This window comes from Thermobia domestica, unplaced genomic scaffold (genome assembly GCF_964235325.1).
Source record: "Thermobia domestica unplaced genomic scaffold, izTheDome1.hap1.1 HAP1_SCAFFOLD_306, whole genome shotgun sequence".
Taxonomy (NCBI): domain Eukaryota; kingdom Metazoa; phylum Arthropoda; class Insecta; order Zygentoma; family Lepismatidae; genus Thermobia; species Thermobia domestica.
In genome coordinates this window covers 174,632-194,725 of record NW_027656020.1, presented here as the reverse complement: position 1 = coordinate 194,725, position 20,094 = coordinate 174,632, and the positions used below count along the sequence as shown (strand labels likewise).

The following is a 20,094-nucleotide window of genomic DNA, read 5'->3' as shown; positions in this document are numbered from 1 at the left end:
CCCTTGTGGTAGATGTTGTCGCCAGTTTGTGAGCTGATTGAATTTGCGCTGTCAGTGTCTCCACTGTGTTGTCCAAGCTATCTGGTGTGTTGACAGGCAGACGTGGGTTCACCATTTGAGCAAGCAGCTGGCGGAAGTATCCCCAGTCTGTGGTGGTTATCTTCGGGAGGTTGGAGCGCTGTATGTGGTGGCGAATGGCTATTGTTTGGAGCACTGGGATGTGGTCTGAGTTGAGTGTATGAAGGACTGATGGGCCATCCAGAAGGGCGAGGTTGGCGGTCAGCACCATGTCCAGCACGTCTGGTCTTCCTCCATTACGTGGGTAATGAGTTGGTTCGGTGGGGGCGGATGGGATGAAGTCTATTGTTCTAAGGGCTCGATGGAGTATTCTGCCATTGTCATTGGACACCCTGGAATTCCACTCGTGATGTTTAGCGTTTAGGTCGCCTCCAATCAGGACTCGGTGGCCAAGTCGGCGCAGTGTCCGAAGGTCTTCTGGATCTAGGTTCCTGCTATGCGGTCTGTAGGCTGCCAGTATCTGGATTGGTCCATCTGGTGAGTGGAGCGTGATGCCCGTGACCTCTAGGGACTGGAGTTGGATGGGGGGAAGTGGGTCGTGGGGTAGGGAATTTTTGATGATGATAGCAGTGCCACCGAGGGTGGTTGCTCCAGGACGGTCTGTTCTGTGGATGGTGTAGTTCGGGATTTGGAATGGGATGGGTGGTTTCAGCTTTGTTTCTGTGACTAGTGCGATGTCGATTCTCTCTCGTCGGAGGAAGTCCTCCAGAATCACTTTTTGGGTACGGATACCATCCGCGTTCCAGTGGACGACCCTGAGGTCACGGGAGATTGTCGATCTAGTCCGTTCCATCGTCGACCAGGGATGCTACTACTTCGAACATTGTCGTCATTTTTTCGATGGGATCTTCAGCGGCTGCGATTTTACGGAGTCCTGTTTTAATCTTTTCCAGGAAAGTTTTCAGGTTCAGCCCCTGGAAAAGTTCCTTTATGTCCTTCACAAGGGACAAAATGGAAGTGGTTTCGTTCTTGTCTTGGCTGCCTGCTGCGTCGGTGCGTGGACCTGAATTGTTCTGCTTGGCGTTGTTCCTGCGTGGTCTGGGTGGTGTGGGTGCTGCCTCTTGTTGTTCTTCTTGGTTGGTTGGGTTGTTGCTGCTGTTTGATTGTTGGTTGCTGGCTTGGTTTTCTTTTCTGTTGTGTGTGGGTGGAGGCGTTGCCTTGTCGGAGGTGGCGGAGGCATAGTCCTTGTGTTTCTGTGGTGGTGTTTTGTTTCCTTGGTCGTTGTTGGTTTGTTCGGAGTTCTGCTTGTTTCCTTCCGGGTTTCTTGGTTGGCGCCGTGCTTTGGCCGCTTTCAATGTAGGACAGCCTTGGTAATTAGCTGGGTGAGGGCCCCCGCAGTTTGCGCACTTTGCTGGTGTATCCCGGGTGGTTTTGGGACACAGTGTGCTGAGGTGGGAATCTTCACATTTTACACATCGTGGCGTTGCTCGGCAGGTTCTTTGTGAGTGCCCTACCCTCTGGCATCTATGACATTGCAGTACTGTCGGTCCGCGATACGGCTCGATTGTAACTCTGTAGTTTAGTAGTCGGTTAAGGTTGTAAATGGCTGAGATGCCTGGCACTTTTCGCAATGATACCAGGAACAGCGGAAAGAGTGGACGTGTCCCGTTCGGGTCAGTGCGTCCCCTCAGCTGCCTCACTTCTTGAACTGGGTATTCCAGTTCGTTGAGCTCCTCTTCTATGTCTTCCGGGGGGGTATCAAGGGGCAATTTGCGGATCACCACCTTGAAATATCGAGCTGATTTCGGGATTTCTGAGGCAAATGATCGGTTTGTTTGTACACAGTAGGCTTCTATTTTCTCGTAGTCTGCCCATGAACGGCAAGTGAACTTGATGTATTCCTTGCAATGGTCCACTGCTGGAGGAGTATGGCATGTTGCTGACACAGTGCGAGAGAAGTTGTAAGTTTTCTCGACACCATATACATAAATCGGGGGGGGTTTGCTGGTGGTTTGGCTGTTTGACTCACTGGGGCCTGCTTGCTCTGGTGGGTCTTGATCATTTTCTTCGGTCGCTAGGGGAGCGAATTGGTTTTTGAATTCTATCAAGGACGCAACGTTCACTGTTTCACGGCGACGCACACGCTTCTTGGCACGCTGGAACTCGTGCCCATCTTCTTCCGCCTCTGTTTCTGTGTAGTCACTCATTTCAATAAGGTTCTCTTCTTGGTTCGAGTCCGGATGGGTCACCGACTCGTTCTTTTCGTCGTTATGCTGTGGTGGGGGGGTCTGGTGCGAGGCGCCACTGGTGTTAGCCACTTCTTGAAGCTCCTGGGTGGTGAGGGGGGGGAATTGCTTGGTCCTATTGGATGCACGGCGTTTTTGCACTGAACCCAATGTGCTAAATTGCATGGATTTCAGTTGGTTCGCTAAGGTAGTCACTGGCGTACTTTGGGGGGGTCTTCTGATGGGGGGCTCCCCGCCCTGGGCGTTGGGGTCCTGTTTGGGTGGTGCCTGTTTCATATTATTATCTTGGTGGTACTGGCTCTTGTAAGGGCCGGATACAGTTCGGTTGGTTAACTGGTAGCACTACGCTGTGGCCCTTGAAAGGACCGCTGCGGCGTGAATTACCGTGATTTTTTTTTGTTAAGAGTCACTAAAGTTTTTGATTTGCTATTTATGTGCACTGTTTCGTTTGCCGGAGGCGTTTTTGGCTTGCGCCCGGCTGGCCAATTTTTCTTTTTGCCAATTATTGTTTGGTAATATCACTATAGTTATATCGGATATAATTTGTTTGTAAATGTTTATTGGTATTCAGGGTTCTAATTTTACTTTTTTTTGTGCAGGCAGTGCGACGAACCGCACGCTGCCGCTTCCGCAGGCAGACTGAACGAGTAGAACGTCTGTCCTGTATTTTATAGGCGGTCTGGGGTAGGGGATCACTTCAGCCAATGAGCTTCGACCTTTCCAGTACGAACTGGCCAATCACAGGTGGGTGCTTACTACCCCGTCCGCTCTCTCAGATGACTAGTTGGAGATACTCAGTGCTGTAGCGTGGGCCTGTTGTGTGCTTTTGGCGGCATGCACATGCACACACTAACTACAAAGCCTAGCTACAAAAGCACACTTTTTAGCACTTTCACAACACAGATTGGCACAAAACTGTCACTATAAGGAGAGGAAGTGTTCCGATTCAGTTTGGTAATGTTTGTGGGGAGAAAAAGTTTATTTTTCCACACGAAAAGCACAGATATTAGAGAGTAAAATCGCGCGTGGTTGCACTGTTTACATCTAACTTGGCAGCGTTGAGTTTGGTTACGGAGCGCGGACCGGATAGAAAGCACTTGCTGAGGCGGGCTGAGGTAAACAGAAGTTCGTAGTTGCCACAACGATAAGTGTGTTTCCTTCTATTTTGATAAACGATTTTTTTCAGGTATTCAATGAATGCACCAGATCCTATTCTTCCTTACTGGCTAGAAGAAACTTTATTCCACATAACTCAAAAGGCATTTGTTTTTATTCGCTTTTCTATTTTATGTTTCAGTCATTGCTAAGTCGGTCACACTACTTTTTCACCCTCCTTGTGCTTATAATTTTCATAATTTAACATGGAAATACTTATCAATAAATAATTATATTACCATGGTAATTAACTTCAATCCTTCCTGTGATTATACGCAAAGTACCATCTTCGTACTGCTTACTATAGTTCAATGAAGGGAATCTATAAAGTAACGCGTGTCGCACACATCTGCCTTGCAAACTCCCTGGCCTACTTCCAATGTATAGACTTTTATTTCAAATCCTGATTTAATTTCATAATTTTCTGTAGATTTTAACATTTTATTACCCAGCTTCTTAATACGAATGACAATCAAGCCTAAATATTTATTCCCTTTAACTTTATTTTTCTTTTTTATTTTGTGCCTTGTTTCATATTTGTTCTTACGTTAGCAATTAACGCACTTACCGTAGTTATGTATGAACAGGTTGTTTCTATATTTATTTTATTCCAAATAAATTAAATATATATACGGATTATTTTATGGTAGTTGATATTTTCTGTTGTTTCCTACGTGAATTGAGGAAACGCACGGACTTTCGCCTAATTCTTGTGCTACTTTCATATGTCTGTATCTGTCGAATGCTGTCGATCTGTCGAAATGTGTATTACTATCTGTCGATTCATCGAGTGAACTGAATTCGTTAACCATTTCACCAGGCGCGCATGCATTTTTTTTTCTTCTAAGGGATCCAAGCTTCGGGGGGCAAGGTTCCAATACTACAAGCCACTATGTCTATATACTATTATTCTGCATTCGAAAACACGATAAATATTCCACTTACTTTTTCACAAAAACATGATACAGACAGAGTACAGATGAAGTGTAAGATCAGATTTATATTGATGATACATCAATATTTTCCCTGTTAATAACTACATTTAATGAGAAAGTCTGCAAATGTATGTTCACTTAGGAACTTTTGCGAGGAGTCCGCACCCGGTGGACACCCCGTGAGTACGCCTCTGCACTTGACTATACTTCGAATTATACTGCAAACAGTTGTATTTTAGTTTCCCCGTTTAGTTCATCGATATCATTAACACAAAGAAAATAGATGTTATAGATGCGTATTCTCAGTTCTCGCTTTATATCCGGACGTCTGCAAAAATCTACTCCTTTTCTTTCTTTCACGCATCCACCAAACTAACAATGATTTGTATTATAATATTTGCGCATAAAATGTATATCTCATACCTTCCATGTTCTCAAGTATTCATAGACAAAAACGGTTATTTTCTGCGAACAAATTGTCCAAACACAGTGCAAATGTCATCTATAGATTGTCCTGGTTCCGTCTGCGTGTACATAACAATGCGTCATAATCATACATTGCACATTAAGGATATCAATTAATCTTCCCAAATTCCTAGATATGCCTGGCAAAAGTTCCGCGTGTTGTAAGGATATTACATTTGTACTACCGACAAGGTGGTATCTTCCAACATTGAAGTTCAATAAACCCCAAATGTGTCGGATATAGTATTTGATTTCTTGTCTCATTGTTTGCGTCAGAGATGTCTTCTCAAGTTAGGATTTACGATACATACAGGATGAGTTGTATATATTGTTGCTGCCAGCTCTATATTAATCCCATATTTGTAAACGAATAAAAACAGTATTCTAATTATAACAATGTGCTCACAATTAATTTTATTCTTAATTGTTATACGTATTGTTGATTAAAAATGAAAATGTTGCTAAGTGAATTTTATTAATATTTTCTGTTGCGTGATATAGGAAGTGAGTGAAATATTGGAGGAATATAGTGTGCGTAGCAGATGATGTGCAGTGGCTTTGGATCGCCTGTGATAAGGTAAGGCATTTGCTATTTTAATTAACGCATTTTATATACTGTAATCCTAATTATTTTTATGTGAATGTGCTTACTACTTGTGTATTCAGTGGGACCGATGTTTTAATATGTATGGTCAAGCAGTGTCGAGCCTGGTCAGTGTGTGGATAGGTGACCATTTTTTGTAAATCGATAACATTTAACTTTGTAAACACGGATGAAGTAGAAGTATATTTATTTTATTTTTTACCTCAAATATGTAGGACACTTCTCCTTTGTACATCAATTATTATTATTAGTTCAACTTGTTTACAAGTTAAATGAAAAGAATAGTCGTTATCGTGTGATGATTGTGCTCATTAGGCTAAAGAAGACTCGTGATAAGAAAGAAAAGAAGAACGGTGCTCAAGTTTCGTCACAGCATATTCTCAAAAATTTACAGGCAAAATTCAGTGTTCTGCATGAAAAGGCATATTTGTACGAAAAAAAAAAAATTCTGCAGACGACAGAATTAAATAAAGTAATACACATGTATTTTAGAGTTACTGGTGTAAAATCATTACAAGTGCTTTGCCAGGTGGCCAATAAAAAGCACGAATACTATTTAAGGGAGCCAAAACAGGAGAAAGCTGGGGGCCTGAGCGATAGCAAGAATGTGCGTCCAAAGTGAACAGGAGCGAAGGCGACGCGGGTATACGTATAAGCAAGGGTAGTGGAAACCAGTTAGTTTTCGAGTTTCAATAGCACTTGTCATGCATCCATACTAGTAGCGCCCCGCTTGTAAACATTAAGTACACTATGCAAGAATACACCGCCGGTGGAAAATAGTACCTAATACAGTTATCTTTCATATATACTGACTTATTTTACAGTAGTAACCCAACACTAGTAAACGTAAAATAAAAGTGTATAACTTTATATTTAATTCTATCGCCTGGCTTAGTTTTTCACCTGTAAGATGTACTTATTTAGAGCAAGTTTCTTAACTAGCAAATTAAACCGAGAACCACAGCAACCATATATATATTCTTATGATGTACTTTTCTTTGAGTGGTGTTCTCTGTCTATTGAATAACATTTTCTCAGTTTAATGCTAGCAAAAAACAAAACAAAATCAAAGTGTTTCTATATAAATTTAGTTCACCGTGTTGTAATATCACATGGAATTGAAAAACGAATAGTCGAACCTCTGCTATCTCGATCAAACTTCTCAGGATGATATACTGACTTACCGCAGAAGTTCGACTGAATACGTTTCTCAGTTCCATGGGAGAACCTGGAGAAGCAAAAGCCTGCGCAACGGAAAATACTAAATAAACTTGTAGAGCAGGTCAAGATGTATCATCATGCCAAGTTTCATTCAGATCAGAGAAGTTTGGCTGCAGCCATTTTCATTACAAAGCACAAAATGGATGGTCCCTAACCTCGAGAATCTTCACAATTGTCGACGAGTTGAACTGCACTCATCTGATCAAAATCAAACTTAAAATGACAGTTCACTTTCAACTGTTAAATAATATGATATGCAGGCTTCTGCTTTCCTAGTTACAGTCTATCCACTGTGGTATGCATATTAGTACAAATGTGAGAGTGCATATTTATTAAAGATTTGCTTCAAAAAGCGATGAAAGACATAGGCATTGCCGCGGGCGGTGATAACAAGATGCCGGAAAACGAACAAGCAGAAAGAATATGGGCTGAAGAAGTGTAAACGACGACGCGGCGGCCCGTAAAGGTGTTGCCGTCCTATTAAATGAATAATATCAAAAGAAAGAAAAAAAAAGTAAAAAATTTCGCGCTCGTAATCAAGACAGAAAGCAACTAAAGGAAATCTTTGTTTTACGTCCCACGTTATGCCGCTTAGGCTAAAAGAGGCGCTGATTATGAGAAATGATTGAAATGGTGGTGGAATGAAGAAAGTGGGAGGAAACGGGAGAACCCCGCGGTAACCCACCGCACATAGTTTTTGTCCACCATAAAGTTAACTTGGCGGGGGCTCAAGACAGAAAGACGGTTGGAAAAACAAATAAACGATGTTGCATCCCGTAAAAATGTTCGCGACCTATGAAATCAATATTTTTTCTTAAAGAAAAAAAAGAATTAAAAAGAGAAAAAAAGGTCAAAATTTCGCGCTCGCTTCGCTCGCGATCAGCAGAGAAAAGAGGACGTGACGCACCCCTAAAAGTGTTGGCGACCGATTGAATAAATATTGTGGGTAAAAAAAAAAAAAAAAAAAAAAAAAAAAGTCAAAAATTTCGCGCTCGCTTCGCTCGCGATCAGCACAGAAAGAAGGACGTGACGCGCCCCTAAAGGTGTTGGCAACCGATTCAATACATATTGTCGGTAAAAAAAAAAAAAAAAAAAAAAAAAAAAAAAAAAAAAAACGCTCGCTTCGCTCGCGATCGACATGAAAAAGGCAACGACGTGACGCCCCGTAAAATTGTCGGCGACCTATTCAATCAATATATTCGGTTGAAAAACAAAGTCAAAAGTTTCCCAATCGCTTCCCTCCCGATCGACATAAAAAAAAAGGCAACCCCTTCACCTCTCCTTATGCATTCATCAGTAAACATACAACCATAGATCACAATACCACTCACATCACCTATCAGTTCTCCACGTCCATCAAGATCCAATCATCGCCCTGGCCCTTTATGATGATACACAACATTACATGTTATTGTGTGCATTGCCCCGCGTTACAATACATGACCAAAAAAAAGAGAAAAAGAGCTGCACTGCCTTCAGTGTAGACATGTTCGTATTCGTAGAAAATGATTTTAGGTACACGATAGTACAGTAATCTATCTTCACATGCTTCAGATGTGAACGATACCTACACATGAAGAGGGCTCCCGAGGTTTCCTTTTCCAATAGGATGGAGCTCCACCACACTTGCAGAATGACGAGAAGTTATGTTAATAAATATATCCCAGAGTGTTTCGTAACTCGCCCTTGGTCCTAATGATGAAGCGTTCTTCAGATGGCCCCGATGTCTCCACACATGATACTATGCGACTTCTTTTCACGAGGCTCTCAAAGATCACGTTTGTGTCCTAACATTCTCTGCAGATATGACACAGCTGCGATAGCGGATCACAGAAGCCTTTCCTCTCCTTACAAGAGACGTGTTCATTCGAGTATGTGAGTAATTCGACTATCGATTAAATATCTCCCGTGTCACGATAGTAGTCACTTTCAATTCTTCTAACGAAGGTAAGAAAAAATGCTATACAAACTTCCTTTCGGTATATAAAGGATTAGGGGCCCAGAGAATATTTTCTTTCAAGAGGATACATTCTTTTTCGAACACCCTGTATATAGATCCTCTAATTATAACTGCAAACAAAATGTTGATTTTGCAATTGCTTCCATGAGAGAATATTCTGTGCACTTTCTTTCTGAAGGGCCGGGCCTAAACGTTTTCCTTAATCATTAAATTTAGTAGTTATCTACAATTACATAGTTTTCCATTGTTCTCAAAATAAAGATTTTTCTCTATGAATTGTTGAATGTTGCTAGGGATATTGAAGTAATTCTTTTTAGTGTTTTTTTCTTTACAATAATGTACTGAACGCCTGCATTAAGGAAGTTCGTGTGTCCATCTTGCAAAATGTTTCGTCTTTTTTCATGCCCACTAAGGTAAATATTCATTTTGCTCTTTTCTCTGTATGCAAACCACATTTCTTAAAGGCAACATTTTCATACAAATGTAGTACTAAAAACTTCTAATTGGCAACATCTGGGCTGCGAAGAGGAAAAAGAAAGAAATCTCGTACGTATTCGCGCGCAATTCGGAATTAGCCAATGAAAAGCACAAAAGCGGCCACCATCTCTCTCTCTTTCTTATTAACGGTTTTGTACTTTCTGCAGTTCTATCAGTGCTGCTAACCTCTTACTATATCATTGAATATGTATGTTTAGATATATATATATATATATATATATTTTTTTTTTTACAAAAAATCATACTACTACGGAATAATATTAAATGCCTTTAAACCCTCATTTCTGTTTGCACTTTCTGTTACACTACCTTCCCCGAACTTCTTTCAAGTTATTAAGTGCAGAACGGGGAGTTATACATATTTACTTGCGCTTTGACAATATCTGCACATTGTGTAATAATAGGAGACGTATAAAATAAAACTATATACTAATACGTATATATATATATATATATATATATATATATATATATATATATACAGTACACATTCCACTATCCGAGGCTTTCCTTTTCTTTTCTTGCTGACGATAAATTACGCTTTTAGAAATGTTGTCTGAAAACAATAAGAATATGTGCAAAAAATACAATCAGAGGTAGAGGTCTTTAACAGGAAATAAGCAAGGGAGTTGAAAAATTTTTTATGCATGTAAAAAATATAGACATGAACCAACTTGTGAAATAAAAAGACCAGAAAACTACTCTTTCTAAATTATGTGTAAACTTTTTACCGAAAACGAAAGTTGCACGAAAGACTTTTTGTCCGTTTTTTGGCCTCCGGTGCTTGGGGTCCCTGATTCAATCCCAGCTCGTGCCGTGTGAACTTTGTCGTGCATAAAGACCGTGCTCATGGGTTTTCTCGGGTTTCTCCCGTTTCCTCCCACTTTCTTCATTCAGTACTCATCATCACCGTCTCCTTTAGCGTAACCGGTATAAGTATGCGACGTAAATCTAAATATTTCATTTCATTTCCCTTTTCTGCTCATACTGCTGATTATGCGCGATTATGCCAACATCCAACTCCGCGGATAATCGTGCGATTACTGTATATACAACTAATACAGATACAACTAATTATATTATCAGTTACAGTATCGGTTTTTATTTACTAATTTGCCTCACTTTATTTGCATCCCTGCAGTAAATAATTCTTATCGATAATAGTTAAAATGTATATTACATTTTAGTGCTTCACGACTGAATGATCATCTGCCTTACGTTATCTCGCAGCTGAAGAGAATGCTACACTGAAAACTACCTTGCGTTATAAAGGGTAAGTGAAACATATCTTAAAAATATCTTTCATACATTTCATTGTGTACATTAAAGAATGTAAGTTTGCCTTTTTCCTGTAATCAATACTTAATAAAGGATTTATTTTTATTTATTTATATACAATTTCATACGTGGTTCGTGATAGTAAACTCGATAGGACACAGTGGCACTATGAACATCCGAATCACTCATCATTCGAACATTCAAATATTTATTCGAATATTAGTATATTCCAAGTAATGTTAACGACGTTAATATGCTTGCCTTTATAGTTAATAATGTCAATTCTTACTTAAAACATACTTCCTTAACAGGACATTGAAGAAAAGGTAGTTGCCAACGGCCATACCATGCTGAATATACCGGTTCTCGTCCGATCACCGAAGTCAAGCAGCATCGGGCCTGGTCAGTACTTGGATGGGTGACCGCCTGGGAACACCAGGTGCTGTTGGTATACTTTTTCTAATTTTGTTTTTCACAAAGACGAATATTCTCACATCGTTCACCACGATAATTTCGTAATCATGCATTACTTAAAACAATTAGCAACGCTTTCCACGCGCTGGTCTTTTTGAGTATTCACCGACAAACCTACGTAGCTACAATAACTCACTCGAAGCCATATGCATTCGCCAACGGCCATACCATGCTGAATATACCGGTTCTCGTCCGATCACCGAAGTCAAGCAGCATCGGGCCTGGTCAGTACTTGGATGGGTGACCGCCTGGGAACACCAGGTGCTGTTGGCATCTCTTTTTCAAATTTCATTATCCTTCAAGTACGAAAATACTAGAAACATTAATTTTATAGTACTTTCAAGAGATAATTTATCAACATTATTTCATAGCGATTAATCGATATTCTAAGCGTTATACCCACTATTTCTTACACTAACAGCCTGTTTATTTGCACGGCACATTAAAATAACCTGATTTCCGATCCGTGTGCACCTACTACTATACTTAACACGGAATGTATTACCACTTTTTAAAAGTAAATTATTATGACTAAGTGTAGATCTCCGGCGAGTAAATGCCTTTCGTATACAAGCACGACACATCTCCGCTATGTGCTTTACTTTTTTACTAACAGCATATAGAAATTGGATTTCAACGTGTTTCTACATAACAGAATGAAGCAAATTTCGTGATTTAACTCTTTCGAATAATGTGTTGGTCCTGACAAGGACCGTTTGAAATGAAAAATCTTGAAGAAGATTTTTACTTAGAGCTTGTGTACTTGGTAACAGCCTTCGTACCCTCACTTACAGCGTGCTTGGCAAGTTCACCAGGCAAAAGAAGGCGCACAGCTGTTTGGATTTCCCGGCTGGTGATAGTTGACCGCTTATTGTAATGGGCCAAACGAGAAGCTTCAGCAGCAATACGCTCGAAGATGTCATTAACAAAGCTGTTCATGATACTCATAGCTTTGCTAGATATGCCAGTGTCAGGATGCACTTGCTTCAAAACTTTGTAGATGTAAATGGCATAGCTCTCCTTCCTCCTCCTCTTCTTCTTCTTATCTCCCTTGGAGATATTCTTTTGGGCTTTACCAGCCTTCTTTGCAGCCTTTCCGCTAGTTTTTGGTGGCATGATGACTCACTCGTTCAGCAAAATTAGATGTGTCCGCCGATTTATCGACTTCATTTAAATTACAGTACGTGTTTCAATTCGCGCCAACTGCCTTGCTTTTCATTTGATGCACTCGGGTGCACGCTTGAAGTAGTAACAAAACTGACTTGATTCATGGGAGGCCGCAATTTTTCCTCTCATCTTATTACGAAAGAATATTGAACAATGTCTGGTCGCGGCAAAGGTGGAAAAGTCAAGGGAAAGAGCAAGTCCCGCTCCAGCAGGGCTGGCCTTCAATTCCCAGTAGGCAGAATCCATCGTCTTTTGCGAAAGGGTAACTATGCCGAACGAGTTGGTGCTGGCGCTCCCGTGTATTTGGCTGCAGTCATGGAATACCTGGCAGCTGAAGTTCTTGAGTTGGCAGGCAACGCTGCTCGTGACAACAAGAAGACTAGGATTATTCCACGTCATCTGCAGTTAGCTATCCGTAACGACGAGGAATTAAACAAGTTGTTGTCTGGAGTTACAATCGCTCAGGGTGGTGTTTTGCCCAACATTCAAGCTGTACTTCTGCCCAAGAAAACTGAGAAGAAGGCATAAATGTAAGACCTATATCTCATACAAATCGGCCCTTATGAGGGCCACAAACCCCTTTATAGAGGAGATTTACGATTGAAATGAATTGTTTTCGATATACAGACTCATCAAAAGTGTCTGAGATAGTTGCTTAGTTTCATTCGAAATTCTCGCTGCTATTCGATTAATTAGTATATGTGTAGTCGTCGATCGTAATTGAAGCCCATAGGAAGTCACACTAACTTTAGAATACTCCAAACAGCGATGTGCTTAGTTCCCACTACATTATTAATTATAAGATCATTACCTTTTGTATTGTCGCTAGCTACATTTTTTTGATATTTGCGTACATCGGGCTCATATTACCCAGAGGACAGGACAGTCGAGCCCAGATTCTCAGCAATGGAAGAAAACCTCATACCACATATTCTCATGTACTTCATGCTAGACAAAGGAATTTCCAACATTCTTAAAGCACTCATGTTTCTCTCTTGCGTTGGCTTGGCTGAAATTACTCTGTTCAATATGTTCTCGACATTTATTATTGTTCATTACTATGCCCCAATGACATCATGAACAGAGCGGATCAGAAAACTTTCCTAAATTTCTTTTGCAACATAGTAATGACATTAAATGCACACTTAAGTACGATTTATTCTTTGCAAGGTCGATATTCATATTTGTGTGATATGTGTTATATGTATATGGTTTGTAATACGCAACTACTCTTATTCTCTGATCTCAGAACTCATTTGCTACTGTGCCCAACGAGCGAGCCTAGGTTTCTTGTAACTACTGCCTTTCTTTAGTAAATAATGTGAAGTATACAATGCATTAACCTACATCTCATATTTGTATTACTCTTTATTTTAGTAACCCGCTACGAAGTGTCATTAATTTACATGTAAATCACAATAGACACTACCGCAAAAGAAAGAAATCGAACCCAAGACCACGTAAACAAGATAAAGGACAAGATTCAGGTTTCTAACGCATTATTCGCCCCTCACAGCACAGTATAGAAGTTGTATAAGCCTCTATACGTACATCCTACTGTCAGAACAGAAATTCCGACTTGCGTTTCGCATCTCTCATGCTCGCTACTTCCAACAAATCGCCAATTTCCAACCAGAACCCCTTCTCCAGCATTAATACTGCTACATGATATGAATACGTATACATGAACGTACATAATGTAAAAAAAAACGTATGATTTTCTCAAATTAATCTCTCTACGTCTGTAATTTAGTGTGCATCAAAAGGCTTTAATGTAGTTACACGAATTCTTATAATCTAACAGAAAATCGCACAAAGTAAATCTTTCCCTTTATATAAATTTGTTGGCTCTGAAAAGAGCCGTTTATGCCAATTTTATATCCAAAATAGGAGGAACCCCAACTTAACCTCCGAAACCGTACAGGGTTCTTCCTTGCCTCTTCAAGGCATACACAACATCCATAGCTGTCACTGTCTTCCTCTTGGCGTGTTCTGTGTATGTAACAGCATCTCTGATTACGTTCTCCAGGAATACTTTCAATACTCCTCGGGTCTCTTCATAAATGAGACCAGAGATACGCTTCACACCACCACGGCGAGCAAGACGCCTAATAGCGGGTTTGGTGATACCCTGGATGTTGTCACGAAGAACTTTACGGTGGCGCTTGGCACCTCCTTTGCCAAGACCCTTGCCTCCTTTTCCACGTCCTGTCATTTCGATATGTTACTGCTTCGCTCACCACACACGAGAAATACAAGCCCAAGCAGCCCAAGACTCGTGGTTTTGTTCCTTCGATCATGCAGGGAAAGCACGGAGGAAAAACACAAAACGTGTCTAAGCCAATGAGAACTGTCCTTTTCGACTGACTTTATCCAATGAGAAATAGCTTGATTTAACGGTTTTGCTCCAGTAATAATGAAGAACACACAGAACCCATAGATGACGAAACGCCACCAGAACATACTACACTGGAGGATACAATGGAGGACCTAAAAAACAAGATACTGCAACTTCAAGACAACATTCTTACATGGGTGAGTAGCACCCTCACTCTAATTCACAAAGATAAGCCCAAGGAACTGATAGACATACTTAGAAGAACAACAGAAGATATATTCAGCGAAAAAATAAACATTATGACTTCCAGAGAAGGCTTTTTGTACGTTGGAAAACAGTACTACCACAGAAACAAAAAACAGAAACCCCACTATAACAAAGATGATTTCACAAACTCACCAGATCCATCTGATGATGAACAATAAAAAGGAGAAGATCAGCAGTAAGCTCCGGATGATGCTCTTCAACATCGAGGGGGCTCGCCAAAAAACTGCAGAACTAACACAATACGCAAGGGACCACAACATCCACATTATAATACTAAATGAAACAATGCTCCGGAAGAACAACTCACTTCACATTCCTGGCTACAATACAGTCCGGCACGATAAAACACAGGCAATAAAAGCTAATGGTGGCACGGCCATATTAATAAAACAGGGCATCAACTACACGGAATATCCTATACCTCCAGATATCAAATGTGACTCCCAAACCCCCATCCTGATCCAAATCCACACAGAAAATCCTTTCTACCTAGCCACACTATATAACTCACCAAACCTAAACGTTGAAAACTCCTTCCCCATCCTAAACTACCTCTCCCAGTTCAGAAGAATTATCGTAGCCTCAGACATAAACAGCCAGCACCAGCTAATAGAAGACCCCATTACCAACAACAATGGAAGAAAGTTAATCGAATATCTAGCCATGACCACATGGATGAATGCCAGAATTCCTGGACCTACCAGGAAAGCACGCAGAATTAACGAAATAGACACCAAGCCCGACAAAATTCTCACGTCACCCCAAATGCTACCAAAAACCGAGTGCCATGCTCCCGACTTCGCCACCGGGTCGGACCATGCCATAATCCCTTTCACAATACATGGGACGCACATAGAAGAAATAAACACAAAAACGATATATAGATATGACAAAACGAACTGGGAAGACTTCAGGAACACAATTAGTGACCAAATAATCAACCTACAAATAGACGCAACCCCGGAATCAATAGAAGCAGCTAATCAACGTCTCACCGAAGCAGTACAAGCAGCTATAGAAGAACACATTCCAAAATCTTGCATCAACCCCCAGGAAGAAAGGCTTCCAGAAGACATCATAACCAAAATCAAAGAGAAAAGAGAACTTCATCGGATACATAAGATCCACCCAAACCCAAACACAAAAAACGCCATTAATAGGCTACAACGGGAAATAAAAGAAGACATCATCAGACACAATGAATCAAAAATAAACAGAATATGTAGTCACCTCGAGGAATTACAGAGAAGTAATCCGAGAAAGTTCTGGAAAACCATCAAAATGAGGTACAGCCGCCGCACAGCAAACCCCAACCCGCACAAGATAGACAACAGAGACTTACCAACTGTAAACGATAAACTACAGTATTTCGAAGACATTATGAGGAGAAAATATGCTCGAGCCACCAACGCAACAGCACAACAAAGAGACATAGAAAACCGAGCACATCTCATTACCAATATTATTAACCACCACCAAAACCTGATAGAGGCTGACAAGCTCGACAAACACCCAGGAGATCACAACATACTACTAAAAGATATCACACATGAAGAAGTAATTAATGTTCTTAGAAAGAAAAAATGCACTGCTCCAGGTCCGGATAGAATCACCGCTCTCCATATCAAGAAATCCCCGGAAACTCTCACCCGCAAACTCACAGACCTATACAACGCCACTCTAGCCACTGGATATATACCAACAGCGTGGAAGCAAGCGCACACTATACTAATCCTGAAGCCAGGGAAACCACCCACACTATCCAATAGTTATAGACCTATTACTCTCACACCCACCTTCTCTAAGCTCATAGAGAAGATAATAGTAAACAGGATCCACCAATACATGGCCGAGAGTAAACAACTCAATAAGCACCAGGCAGGCTTCAGGCCAACATATAACACAATCCAGCACACCATAAGAATATTCAATGACGCTCAGGAAGCCTTCAAACGGAAGTACAAATTAGGAGCCATGTTCTTTGACCTGAGCAGTGCATTTGACACTGTGTGGCACGAGGGGCTCTTGTATAAGCTGACAAACCTAAACCTCCCAACAACAATAATACGATGGATCTACTTCTTCCTTAAAAACCGGGAAACAAGACTTAAATTCCAAGATAAGCTGTCGAACCCCATTCCCATAGAGAGAGGCGTTCCTCAGGGATCCACTCTTGCACCACTCTTATACATCGTGTATGTTAACGACACTCCAAAAAACGATAACACTCAGCTGGCATTATACGCAGATGACACGGCCTACTGGACCACATCCCGCATCACCAAGAACATTCTAACTAAGCTAGAAAAACAAGCAGACAGTTTCTCCAAGTGGTGTAAAGAGTGGCATCTGGAGATGAACTCTGCCAAGACTCAGCTACTCATATTATACCCAACAGCCAAAGGCACCAGGAAAAATAAAAACAGAACCATTAAAGTCAACAACGTACGGATCAAGCCTCAAAACAATGCCACCTACCTAGGAATCACGTTCAACAACAGACTGAGTCTACACCAACATACTAAGAAACTAAAAAGTAAGGCAATTAAAATTATGCATTTACTTAAACCAATTCTGAAAAACGTCAACAACTCAGCTCAGGTTAACTCAAGAATCTACAAAACGATTATAAGATCTAATCTCACCTACGGCTCCCCACTCTTCACTAACCAAGACGTCGAAAGACTGAAACGTACGGAAAGGTACTGGATAAGAATAACGATGGGAGAAACACAGACAGATGAGGCATATCAAATATATAAACTCAAAAAGCTCAACGAGTTCATATCGTATCTAAACAGAAAGTTCGCCAATAGATTGATTGAATCAAATTTCTTCAAAGAACACTACGCAACAATACCAAATAAAGAAAACCCCAAAACCATTATCGAAACACTAGCAAACATCGCTAAAAACTAAACCAAACCATATATATATATATTTAAAAAAAAAAAAAAAAAAAAAAAAAAAAGTTTTTGGACTCAATGGCGGAGCTTACGGGCTTGAGCGCCTCAACACTGGATTACGGCCAAGCTGTTCTACAGGGAAGATCAAGAAGAAAGATAAATAAACAACGCTAGCTTCCAGTAGAAATCCGATACCTTTAATCCCAACTCCTATTCACATACCCAATTCCTAGGCCCTCTGACTAGCACCACAAACAAAACACAAAATAACACCATGGACAAAGTAGCCCTTCTGGCTAGACGTCCTTCCCATTCTGGGAAAACAGACTTTGACTTTGACTTTGACTTTGAGCGCGCAATTATTTGAAACAAGTCGTGACAGTTGCAATGGCACGTACCAAGCAGACAGCTAGGAAATCTACTGGAGGCAAAGCTCCTCGAAAGCAGCTTGCCACCAAAGCTGCAAGAAAGAGTGCTCCAGCTACCGGTGGAGTGAAAAAGCCCCATCGTTACAGGCCTGGTACTGTGGCTCTCCGAGAAATTCGTCGTTACCAGAAGAGCACTGAATTGCTCATCCGCAAGCTGCCCTTCCAACGACTCGTCCGAGAAATTGCACAAGATTTCAAGACAGATCTTCGCTTCCAAAGCTCAGCTGTCATGGCTTTACAGGAGGCAAGTGAAGCTTACCTTGTAGGGCTTTTCGAAGACACCAACTTGTGTGCTATTCACGCAAAGAGAGTCACAATCATGCCTAAGGACATTCAGCTTGCTCGCCGCATCCGTGGGGAACGTGCTTAAGTTTGAAGTTCTGGCACTGAGTTCAAAAACGGTCCTTTTTAGGACCAATACACTACTTAGAGATGCTGTTATCCTAACAAGGATCTTGTCCATACTTGTTATCTTTTTTTTTTAAATTCTCACGCCGTATGTTGCATAGTTAATACATCTACCTTCGTTTTCCTGTCGTTTCGTATATCATCCTATCTTTCAAGTATATTCTTTAGTTTTCCCCTATGTTTACCGATTGATTATCTTCGTTTTATGTGGTCAAGGGTTCGATTTTGCCATATGTTGCATAACTTAACTTCGATTCAACCACTGTTTGCCCTTCTCAACGTTATTAATCTGATAGAACTCGCAGGCGAAATATGTACTTCTTCCAAGGTAGCAAAAGTAATATTATTTTGTCAGAGGTCGCTGCTGTTGAATGCAAACGTTAAACTAAACTTTCTTTAAGTGTCTGTTTGTACTTAACATCAGTTCAATTGTACACCTACATTTCTGCTGGTGTTACTATTTTTCTTTATAGCAATATTACGAATTATAAGACGGTATCCGTGGTTATTAGCGTGTTCCCTTTTCCTAACACTTTCTCATTACACCAGTATTTCCATCATTCATTAGGCGTAATCACCCGTCTCCTTTATCATAAAAATCATAATAGTACGACGTTAAATTGAAACATAGTCTACTTCACTTTCACGAGTTGTAATAAGTTCGAACATTTCTTTCACCCCAGCCTTGAAAAGAGTTGATTTTAGTTTAGTGTCCCTTTCAGCAGCAAGGCTGTTTCAAACGTGGACCTACTTATTAACGTGCAATGCGAAACATTTGAGCTCCCACCGAGAATCGAACCCAGTCAGCCTGCAAAAGTTTTTCTAACAAATGCATTAAGTGCGTTTTCTGTACTGTTTCGCTACTTGAAGATAGGAACAAGGAAAAAGTAAGTGATCACAAATTGACATTACGTAATGTGTTCCCCATTTTTTTTCGAGTACACCATTCTTGACACCCGTGAAAGCTTTCTTTCCCCACCCTCAATTCCCCTCTGTTATAAAGCACTTACATCAAGAAGTGCTTCGGTTAAAAAGAAAACTCAAAGTCCCTTGCGTGTATACTATACATTGCTATGAATGAACATGTGATAATGATAGGAAAAGCACAATTTTACTCTTCTCAAAGTATTTGATGGCTCTAAAAAGAGCCGTTTTAAAATGTCAGATGATTTACTGACACATTTACTTCTTCTTTGGTGCAGCCTTCTTAGCACTTTTCGGTTTTGCTGTAGCCTTCTTTGGCTTCGGGGCCTTTGGCTTCTTGGGAGTTTTTGCCTTCTTCACTTTAGATGGTGATTTCTTAGGTTTGGGAGCAGCAGCCTTTTTCTTTTCACCAGTCTTCTTGGGACGTTTAGCTGCTGGCTTTTTCGCAGGCTTCTTCTCCTTTGATGCTGATCGTTTCGCCTTGGTTGAAGATCCACCTTCAGGCTTCTCCTTCAGCGATGAAGCACTAAGCTTAAACGATCCAGATGCACCTTTTCCCTTGGTCTGAACCAAAGACCCAGAAGCAACTGCACTTCTCAAGTATTTCTTGATAAATGGAGCAAGCTTCTCGGCATCCACTTTGTAGTTCTGAGAGATGTATTTCTTAATAGCTTGCAGTGAACTTCCTCCCCTTTCCTTCAAATTCTTGATGGCGTTGTTCACCATTTCTGATGTTCTTGGATGAGAAGGTGTTGTTTTTGGTTTCTTAGGCTTTGCAGACTTCTTAGGAGAAGCCTGTGCC

The 20,094-nt window shown here is 40.7% G+C and overlaps 2 non-coding genes across 2 annotated transcripts; both read left to right on the top strand.

Moving 5' to 3' along the window:
* The first annotated feature begins 10,712 nt into the window (after window positions 1-10,712).
* Window positions 10,713-10,831, top strand: LOC145676709 (5S ribosomal RNA). The gene has a single exon (XR_014129445.1). It is a non-coding gene; the product is annotated as a 5S ribosomal RNA (ribosomal RNA).
* Window positions 10,832-11,008: 177 nt separating this feature from the next.
* Window positions 11,009-11,127, top strand: LOC145676696 (5S ribosomal RNA). Its single transcript, XR_014129432.1, has one exon. It is a non-coding gene; the product is annotated as a 5S ribosomal RNA (ribosomal RNA).
* The last annotated feature ends 8,967 nt before the right edge of the window (window positions 11,128-20,094 follow it).